An 11,030-nucleotide genomic window follows, 5' to 3' on the forward strand; every position below is an offset into this window, starting at 1 on the left:
GGATGAGGTGGTGCGGCAAAATCATCCTTAGTTTAGAACCACTAGATTGAAGGGATGGCAGTGTCATGAAGTGAGAACCTACAAGTGACCGGTTATACCCTCACTTATCCACAAGAGGTCTCCCTAGACCCCATTATGGTTCTAATCTGGAAAACACTGGTCTGTGGCCACTACCAAATAGGTTGTGGTGACTTGGTGGGAGGTGACAGCAAAGGTGTACAAAGGAAAGCATTTGATCAATTTCCAGTGCAGAAGAATTCCAAATAAATTATCCGGCTATTCCACTCTAAAGGAGGGGAGCATAACTCCCCTCCATGTGGGCTGTTCCTAGTGACTTCCCACCAAAAAGTAGTCTGGAAAGCGGAGTGGGGAGTAGCTACAGTGGAGAAACCTAACATGACCTGATCCAGCTGATTGAGGCCAACATCAACACAGATAAATTATATAGAGAGCACATACCCTTAACATAATGTGATGAAAATGACACCTTACCTCTGTGATTCTCCTCCCCAAACTCCATAACCCCAGTCTAATTCCAGCCTTTGTAATTCCAGTAGATGGGAATCCTACAAATGCCTAACCAGAACGCCTCAAAACTGTCAAGATCATTAAAAATAATAAGGAAAGTCTGAGAAACTGTCAAGAGGAGCTTGGAGACATGACAACTAAATGTAGAGTGGTATCCTGGATGAAGTTCTAAAACAAAAAAGGATGTTAGGTCAAAATTAGGAAATCTGAATAATTATGGACTTAATAATAAAGTATCAATATTGGTTCATTAATTATAACAGGTGTTCCATATAAATATAAAATGCTAATAATAGGGGAAACTGCATGCAGAGGCGGGCAGGATCATACGGGAACTCTGCTTAATTTTTCTATAAATCTAAAATTGCTCTAAAAAATTAGATCTATTAATTTTTAAAAAGCATATGATCAAGCACTGCCTTGGTAAATAAAGAAGATTTTAAAATGGTGGCTTTAGTAGGATTCTGATTTCTGATCTAACTGAAATCATTTGGTGACTGTAATGAGAAATGTCACCATCCCAAACCAATCCAGCGCTTCACTTTACGTGTATCAGCAAAGAAAGGCAAAGATTGATACTGAAGAAAACTTGTAATGGACTAAAGCCCAACTACTTTAAATAATTCTTAGAGATTATTTCATTCTAACAAGTAGGTAAATGTGGCATGATCACATAATGAGAATATCCACTATTATTATCTCGTTGATACTCCTTGGAAGGTGGTGCTGTATTTTAGTTTTATATTCAGATGAGAAAAATTGAATCTCAGAAAGATCATATATGTGCCTAAGAGCATAGAGCTAGTAAGTGTCAAAACTAAAATTTAAATTTTATGACTGATTTTAAAATCTTTGCTTTTAATTACTGTGCAATATTTTCTCCCTATAGTGACAGCTGTGGTTATTCACTGTCACTGTAGAGTATGTATTATGTAATTAAAAGAATGCTGAACAAAAACCAGAAGTCTGGACCCTCAGTTGGCTTCGGATATCAATTTCCTTATCAGAAAACTGTGGATAATAATACCTGTCCTGCTTACTTCACTGGGTTATTTTAAGAGTCAAATAAAAGAATATATGTGAAAATGTCTAGCAACTTGAAACATGTCATTGTATTATTAACACATTTTTACTTTTGCAGCTTTACGTAAATATACCTGTGAGCTAATTGCAAAATGGAATGTGTGGAGATGCTTGAGGGAGCTTCAGATCCGAAGGCTTACGAGAGAATTGTGCCAGCTTCAAATCCTCTCTTTGAATACTAGATCCCAAGTCTGTGGCCTTCATTACTGACTGCACTTATCACCTGGGGAGCTTTTAAAGGCATCCGTGCCCAGGTTCCACCACAAACCAATTAAATCACACTTGCTAGGAGTGGGACACGGGCATCGGGCATCGTTATGTTTCAAAAGCTCTCCAGATGATTCTGGTGTGCAACTAAGGCTGAGAACGGCTGTTCTAAGTGATCTAATGTCAGCCCAATTCCATGGGGCCCACCAGACCCTTCCTGCATAGGCCGTTCCCCACTCTTAGAAATTGCTGGAGCTGGAACATTGCCATCAGGCAGTGAGGCTAAAAAAAAAGTCAGCTCAGCCAAGCTGCTAGAATAGCTGATGATACTGTCATTTGACTGAAGAAAGCTTTATTCAAAGAAGGAAGAGTCGAGTCATGGGAGGGAAAGTGCTACAGAGGGCAGCTATGTAATAATTATTCAGCACTCTGCCACAGTAGTAGGCCAAGATAGCAGAGAGACTTCTCTCAGCTTTTGTAAACTTGGCTCCGCAGGTCAGTTTATCTTGGCTATCATGTTGTCTGAAGAGCCTTTGTTGAAAGCCTGGAGCTTGGTGCCTGGCAGACCAAAGCAACAATCAGCTTACAAATTAATGAATTAACACCTCAAAAACTGAGGCCAGAGAAAAAATAACTGTTGAGCAAGAATAACATTAGGTGTAATACAGAATTAATATAATTCAGAGCTATAAACTTCCTTATATTAGAAACAAGGCCCAAGTTTCTCTATGTATAGCTTCTCAGGGTCTTCAGTGGAAGAATTTAAGTTACAGCACTGCGTGGAGAGCATACCGAAAGAGACACGTCACCTGGGAAAACTGAGGGCCCCTGTCCTCGAGGGTCTGGCCATTTCCTTGACAAACCCAGGCACTCATTTTTGTCATAACACGCAGAGGTGAGCAGTCTCTTGGGGACAGACCCATATTAAGCAAGCACCCAGGAGTCCAATCCTGAAGTATGCAATGACCAGACACTGGATGGCACATTCTCTACCTGTAAGAAAGGTAACAACGTGGGGAGCCACATTTGAACCATAAATGGTATTTGAAAATCAAGAATATAATTAACAAATGAGTCGAGTGATCTTAAAAGATGATATCAGCAAGCTACAGTAGCTGGATTCATTCAGTCTCTCTGCAGTCTCTGGGGCACAGTCTGTCTGGATAACATGGGAGAGTCACTGACAAATTCTTGCTTTTTGGGAGTCACTTTTTCAAACCAGGAGTCTCCAAACTTTTCTGATTGTGTGTTCTTAACAGCAAAAATTTGTAAATCCATTTTTAAAAACCATCTGTGGATAATTTTGAATATTTTTGGTATCATCTTCTTGTCAGAACTGACAAGAAGGTTACTGCTTTTACTGAGTAATGTGGCTGACAGCTTATATTCCAGGTAAGAGAAATGTCAGCCCCATCATTTTCTTGTTTTCTTGTGCTTTTAGTTTTTAGTATTATCTTTAATTCGTGGTTTCTTTGCAGGAATCTTGTTAAGCCTTTTTCATTTTATAAGAATCGACTCATGAAAACTGAATACTGTATATAATATATAATCTGTATATAAAACACAATCTGTAAATCCGTTAAACAGGGCACAGTAAACTGCAATGTGTCACACACTATGCTGAGAGAAAACCAATAAGGGAGGTGCCACTTTCAACTCTCCAGTTATGGAATTCCCTTTCTTTGCTAGGATACCGCATTAATGAATGAGGCTATTCTTCAGACAATATAGCACACAATGCATTCCCTCAGAGACTAGAATATTTTACAGTTATGGATACAATAGCAACATACAACAGTTCTTGTTTAGAAATTACGCCTTAGTAATCCCTAAGTGGATATGGGCAGCCCTAAATCTCTCTGCTGACTAGATGAGACTTTTGGGTATGTGTTCAATTTCTTCTGTCATATTTCGGTTCTCCTTACTGTTGTTATTCCCTGAGGAGAACTTTATCTAAAGTTTTGGGAGTGCTTAAGAACGACACTGCTCTACATGGAACCACAAAGTGAGTATGAAGGAGCCCTAGTTATTATCACATTTTACTCTTAGGAGAATGGTTTTATTTAAACTCAGAAGCAAAACAGCTAAAAGCAGAGCTAATTCGGATGAAGGGACCAGAACGAACAAGCCTCACTCCTCTCTCTTCAGGAACTTCACCCACAGGGCTTCCTATTCCTGGGAACACAGACTTCCGCTGTTTGAAAATTGCTGCTCTAGAACATTTAAAAATGTTTTGAGATGGAATTTTGTTATAACTAGTGCTGTGCTATAGGTAAGTCTGCGGGAACTAGAGACAAAGGAGATGCCATGCATGGTTCGTCTGCAATGAATTTATTTACAAAAGGAAGTATTCTGATCTATTTTATTTATTCCAAAGATGTTATAGTGTAGAATTTTAGAGTTTGGACTCTATAGTCAAACAGCGTTGGTTGTTCTTTTTTATTTCCACCATAGAAAATTTTATTTTATTTTAATAGATAATGCATACGCCTGATACTAAGTGGCAAGGTACCCTCCCATTCCTAACCCCCACTCTCCTAATTCTCCTCCCCAGCAGCAACCAGTTCCAGCTGTTATGCATTCTCCTAGAGAGAGTAAAGACATATTCAAGCATACTGGTGTATACGCTACATGTAAAGATATATTTTTAAAAACCAATGGGAAAAAAATGGTGGACTATACTTTGTATAACTGTTCTGCGCCATGCTTTATTTTCCCACTTAATTTTTGGACTTTATTCACTCTTCATTCATTCATTTGACATATTTATTGAGCACTAATATTGTTCTTTACTCTTCGTGATAGGGTTATAAATCCTCCTCTCTGCCATGTGACTTTGGAGACTCTTCCAGTAAAGGAGGTATAGTTTACTTCTCTTCCCTCTCGACTTTGGCCTTGGCTGTATGATTTTCTTTGACAGATGGATTGTCAGTAGAAGTGACAGTGTTTCATTCTAAGTAGAGGCTTTAAGAGGCATCATATATTTTTATGTACTTCTTTTACATCAGTGGTCTCTAAATGAGAAGCTACTGGAAGTTGACCTAAACCCACCTGTGACCCTCAGCCTAGAGCTGCCCTATATATCCATGAAGGAAAAATTAATGTTTTTTTTTGGTGTGTGTAATCCACCAATATTTTAAGGTTGTTTGTTATCACAGCCAGAAATAAACTAAGACTACTATGTGTCCAGGCACTATTATAGGTGCTTAGTTTCATTAGGGAACCAAACTTAGATATTTGCCCTTGTGGAGCATCTATGTATAGACCTACCTCTTTTTAATAGTTGTATAGTATTCCTTTGTATAGAGGCATTGTAATTTATTCAACCAGTCCTTTATTAATGGACATAGGTCATTTCAAAGTGTTAGTCTCAAAAGATGAAAAGTATATTTCCAATATAAATGCATAGAATGCACATATTAACGTTTTATTTAATTCATTAATGAAGAAATCTCCCAGGATGACAAAAGTTGGATCAAAAGGGAATATAAAAGTTGAAAATTGTAAAGTCAGTGGATAAAAAGAAATTCTAAAATAAAATTGCTAATTTTGACACGAAACTGGGTAATGTCCTACAGAATAAAAATAATAACTTCTGAAGTTCTCTTGTATTGGACAGAAAAAATAGTCATCCCCCATTATCCGTTTTAGAGAGTTGTAAAATGTCTGGGTTTTAATCAACTGCAGATTTACATTCCCCAAAGAGTTAGAGTTTTTGCTAATACTAACAATGCTACAATATCCTTTGATATCACCTTATGCACGTGTGAGTATATCTTAAGGATATATTTTTAGAAGTAAAATTTCTGAGTATATGAATTTCTAATTTTGAGAGAAGTTACCAAATTGCCCTTTATAGAAATTGTACTAATTTACCTTACTCTGGACAACATATGAGTGGCTATTTTTTACATCTTCTTCAATAAAATTTTATTGAATTCTTTACTACTTGCCAATCTGATAAGATAAAAATAGCACCTCACTGTAGTTTTAATTTACATTTTTTCTTATTATAAGTATCATTAAATATTTTTTTAATATCTTTACAAGTTATTTCTATTTCCTCTACTACGAATTATTACTTCATATCTTTTACCTTTAGGAAAGTTAGCCTCTAGTCTATCATATGTGTCCCAAATATTTTGTTAACACAGTTTCAGACATAATTCTAATCCTAGCTCTACTATTCACTAGTTGCGTGACCCTGGGAAAATTACTTAACCTTTCTGAGTCTAAGTTTAACTTGTCTGTAAAATAGGGAGAATAATAATATAATCCTCAACCCCATATCTAAAACCCTGGGATAGATGAATTTTAGATTCTAGTATCTTTTAGTACATATACTGTATACTATATAAAATCCTAAGAACTATGAGCTCTTTCAAAAATTAATGTTTATTACTACATGGGAGTAATAAAGCCTATGAATGATGTCATACCTATTGAAGTTTGCCATCAAATTAACTATGTCAAACTTTTTCCTTTCTTTAGGAAAGTGGAGCATAGGAAAAGCTTCTATGGTTTATTATATCTGTTTGTTGAAAGTAAAAAATTGTGCAGAAGAGAGACATGCTCAACAGTATTGCAACCGATTGTGAGATACAACCTATTGATTAGGTAATATTGAGACTAGCCCACATGGGATGATTGAAAATGAAAAAATACTCAACGAGAGCAATATTAGTAGCTTGTGAAAATAAAGGAAGGAAAATGTAATTGCTAGTATCCTATCAAATATTTTTTACCCTGCAGATTTTAATTATTCAATACTATAATAATAATTATTATTCCATATGAGTGTTCTGAAGCTTACTTTTGATTTTCAGAGCTTTTTAGATTTGGGGACTGTGGTTAAGGTATGTAGACCTATCCTATCTTGCTCATAAGGTTGTTATGAAGTTTGGATTAAATTAAGCAACGCATGTAAAGTATATCAGCTCCTAGAACATAGGAAGAACCAAGTAAATATTATTGTTACTGTTGTCATTTTTCAGATGGAAGTGTTAAGCCCTTACAACTCTTGTTTCCAGCCCCTTTAGCTCAGCACAGGGTTTTGCTTTGTGGGGTGGTTTGATGTTCGAATGAGTTTTTTGTAAAGATGACTGAAATATTTGAAGAGAAGAGGAGAGAAGCATTTTTCTCTTTGATGGTGTAGAAGAAAGAGAACAAATGGGCTTGGAAGCCAGAGTTCAAATTCCATAGGATCAGCTTCCTTAAAAAGTAGGGAAAAATACCTATCTTACAAGTTGCTTTGAGGATTAAATATAACTAGATAGAATAGAAACTGCTCTGTATACAATATGTGCTCAATAAATGACAGCAGCTATTTTGTTTGGCTATGTTTGGGAAGGCTGAGTTACAACCCTTACCCATTTACAGTCTGAAAAGCTCATAATCAGCCACTTTCATGATTGAAAATGAGGGACTTGGACAAGGATCAGAGAAAGCATTTATTGTACACAAAGAAACAAAGCACTGTTACCATGATCTGTCTGCAGGAAGATGACACCAGCCCCTCAGCTATGATGTAATGTCACGTGGGGGAGATGGAAGGAGGGGGTACAGTGAGGCCTTCGAGGAACAACTCCCCCTCTCCACACAGGCAAAGGGAAAGTTTTCCCAAGTGGCATGAGAGCCTGCAGCCTTTGGCCTTCAGGAAGTTCTCAATGTACTGCGATTTAAAATGTAGGTTTCCCCTTTTATTATAGAATATCCTGAAGCTTTAGGTTTAATGTTGTCACACTAAGAAGTAAGACTGTTATCTGTTGATCAGAGTACCTTGAGGACAGACCCTATCCGTTTCTGCTTAAATGCCTACTGGATTCAGCTAAGCTATAAAATTTGAGGGAGTGCCTACCATGTGCCAGGTGCCGAAAGTACAAAGACGATCTGATAAGTTTCCATCCCAGAAGGGACTGGTAGAGAGGATGGATAACTGATAACTTAATAGGGAGTGCAGAGTGTTGAGTGACGTAATAGAGTTATGAATAAGTGCTATAGATGGTACTGAGAAAAATTAATTTTTATAAGAGAGGTTACAGGAAACGCCTCTAAAGAAGTAGAATTCGATCTGATCTTTGGACTGAGCCATCAAGCAAAAGGCTTTGAGATGGATTAAGGGGAGGAAAGCACAGAGAGGGAGGGAAGGGGGATAAAGGGGAAAAAAACATCTCAAGTGAAAGAACAGCAGGGACAAGGATGTGAGGCAGTAGGCATGTTCATTCATTTGTTCAGTTATTTAGTCAACAAACATAAATATTGGTTCAGTGCCAGACACTATTCTTGGCCCTGGGGATACAACAGAAAGCAAGATAAAGTCTCTGATGCTCTCATGGAATTTACACTTTAGAGCTGGATGGGACTGAAAACAAATAAATAAATGAACAAGGTAATTTCAGAGAGCAGTATGTGTTATGAAGAAAATAAGCTGGGAGAAGACGAGATAGAGAGTAGAGGTGGGTAGGCATGTAAGTTTGGGTTGTCAGAGGGATGCTCTCTGGAGGAGGCATTTGACCTGAGAACCTAGTGGCAAGGAGGTAACCTTCTGGAGGCAAAGTGTTCCAGGTGGGGGAACAGCAAATACATACACTATCACAGGACTAGGCCTGGTATATTTGAGGAAACTTTCTGTGACCAGCTTGACTGGAGCAGCATGAACAAAGGAGTGATGAGAGAAGACCAGAGCAGGGCAGGCGTGGTTAGTAGGGACTTGTGGCCATGGTAAGGAGGTTGTCTTGAAGAAGTACCATCTGGCTGCTGTGTAGAGAATGCATTAGAAGCAGGGAGATCAATTGGGAGGCTGTCACTTACTCTAGGCAGGAGATGTTGGTGGCTTCGACCAGGGTGATAGCAGCAGAGACAGACATGTTCAGAGCAAATATATATATTTTGAAGTAGAGCTGACAGGACCTGCTGATGGATTGGTGTAGTGGTGAGGGAAAGGAAGATGTAATCATATCAAATGCTATGAGAGGTTGAAGAAAGTGAGTATATAAAAGTGACCTTGGTGATGGTAGTAGTGACATCTATGTGGGAACAGTTGGAACATGAGATTGGAGAGAAGAGAATGTTGGGAAGGGAAGGCTGTGAAAGCTTTGGGAATGAATGAATCTGCTCTCACACACAGGAGGCAGGCGTTCTGGACCACTGACAAAGCCAGGCTGATAATCTGTTTGTGAGACCAGGAATCTCAAATTTTTACCGCCAATGGTTTTTTAAAAAAGAGCCCTTTGGCTAAAACTGAACAAATTTGTTTACACCTCTCCATCTCTTTCTTTGTGGGACAGGATAAATATCTGCCTATTCTTACCCACTCTCCCTCCATTGGCTTCAGCTTCTCTCCTCTCAGTGGATTGATTCTTCAGACTATACCCAAGTCAAGCAGGAAATTCTTCACATGATAGGTCCTGAGTAAATGTGAATGAATGGGGCAATCAGAGGTGCTTGCTTTCAGAGAAGAGAAGTTGCTTTTACTACTTTGTTCTACTCCTCCCTCTTGGCTTAACAACTCACAGTACTCAGGTCTTTTGATTGGGAGGAGGCACGATCAGGTTTATTATATATATTTTGTTTGTTGGCTGGCTGGCTCATTCTATTGTCTTGGTCTTACAGTCTGATTGCCTCTTCTATTCCCCTGCATACACACAGCAGACCTGCAGGGGTCCTCAGATCTCCCTCTGAACCACTGCACCAGACTTGTCCTCCTTAGCTAACATTATCTTTTATTTAAACAGAAACAGTAGCCACCAGTCTCGTTACATAACATACCAATATCCTAGGGTGTTAAACTAATGTAATATCTACTAATGGGGAGTGGAAATCTGTCAACACAAATATTCGCTAGGAGAATATTGCTGAACCCTTGTAACAGGTTTGACTTTCTGGCCCTACTTAAAATTTTGGAGCTGAAAGGGACTTTAGAGATCATCCTATTTCAGTCATCTTCCTTTTAAACTGAAAATCAAGGACCAGAGAGACAAAGACATTTATTTGCCCCAGAGGCAGATCAAGGACTAGAAATCAAGCTCTTGATAATCTGAAAAATCCGTCACATCTTCTTAGATTAAGGATTAACTGTTAAACCTTTCTTGTTCACGATTCTTTCTTGTTCAAAAACCTTTTTTTGTTGTATTAGATTTTCAAAGTTTGTCTGTTGTGCACGGACATGGTGCTCCTCCCTTCACTGAAACTGCAAATTTGAAACTGATAGATGTGTAGGATACTGACTTATTTGATGTACTTTTGCTGTTTTTACTAACATTTTACTAATATTTGGACTGGGTTCATATCCAACCAGGCCATGTATATTAAATGAATACATTTTTAATCCATTGTATAATAACTAAATCAAATACATTTTAAAGACAGTTGGGTGGAGTTTGAGCCACTGGGGGTCCACCCCAATACCATTCCGTTTCTGGTCTCTGAGGAATTTCAGGAACCTCAGCGGCCAAGTGAAAAGGCTGGGCTGCTCTCTTCCCCTGACCAATGCCAGCATTCTTTCTCCAACTGACCTGTTTTCCTGCTGGGAGACTGCCCCACTCCACCCACCTGGTGCCTCCCTGCGTTTCCTGACTGCCCTGGGCTTATTTTTTAACCTTTGGTTCCTTGAAAAGCACCACCCCACTGACCCAGAATGCGGGCTCCTCCCCTCTGGTCACTGACCGACCTACTCTCCTGGGCTTACTTACCATTCTCATCTCCCTCTAAAAGCCTGGAAAATCAGCAGCAATTGGGGGCCGAGCGCCGTCCATTTCTCCCTTAGGCCTCTTTTCTACTTTTCACCGAAATTACTAGCAGAGCAGAGAGAAGAGGGGAAATGCCTTGCTTCTGATCGGAGCCTGGCTGGGCCAGGTCGGTCTGGCACTATATTATTAAATTCAACTGCCTCGGGTCCTGAGGGCCTCCTCAGGTAACTTAGGCTCCGGGTTAGGGATGGGTAAGGTGTAAGAAGGGAGTTACTATTTTGGCTAAGTAGAAGCTCTGGAAAGCCTCCCGCGCCTCCCTACCACATGTTCTGGGAATCCCAGTCTTGACCTGGGGACAAACCCCAAACCCAAATAAATGGTCTCCTTCCAGGAGAGGAGAGCCCACCCCCCCCCCCGCCAGTCGCCCTGCTTAGCCCGGCTCCGCTGGCTGAGCCTCGCGGGGTCAGAGCCGTCTCTCGCTGCCCTCCCCGCACCCAAGCCCAGCCAGGGCAGGGGGTGGGGGGT

General features: G+C 39.5%; 1 long non-coding RNA gene across 1 annotated transcript; it reads right to left on the bottom strand.

Annotated features, from left to right (window-relative positions):
- Positions 1-2,199: 2,199 nt before the first annotated feature.
- Positions 2,200-10,890, bottom strand: LOC112473195. The gene is made up of 3 exons (XR_003043959.1): positions 10,509-10,890; positions 9,128-9,224; positions 2,200-2,811 (listed from the first exon to the last, which is right to left on the bottom strand). It is a non-coding gene; the product is annotated as an uncharacterized LOC112473195 (long non-coding RNA).
- Positions 10,891-11,030: the final 140 nt, after the last annotated feature.

The sequence above is a fragment of the Pteropus alecto genome, unplaced genomic scaffold (assembly GCF_000325575.1).
Source record: "Pteropus alecto unplaced genomic scaffold, ASM32557v1 scaffold98, whole genome shotgun sequence".
NCBI lineage: Eukaryota > Metazoa > Chordata > Mammalia > Chiroptera > Pteropodidae > Pteropus > Pteropus alecto.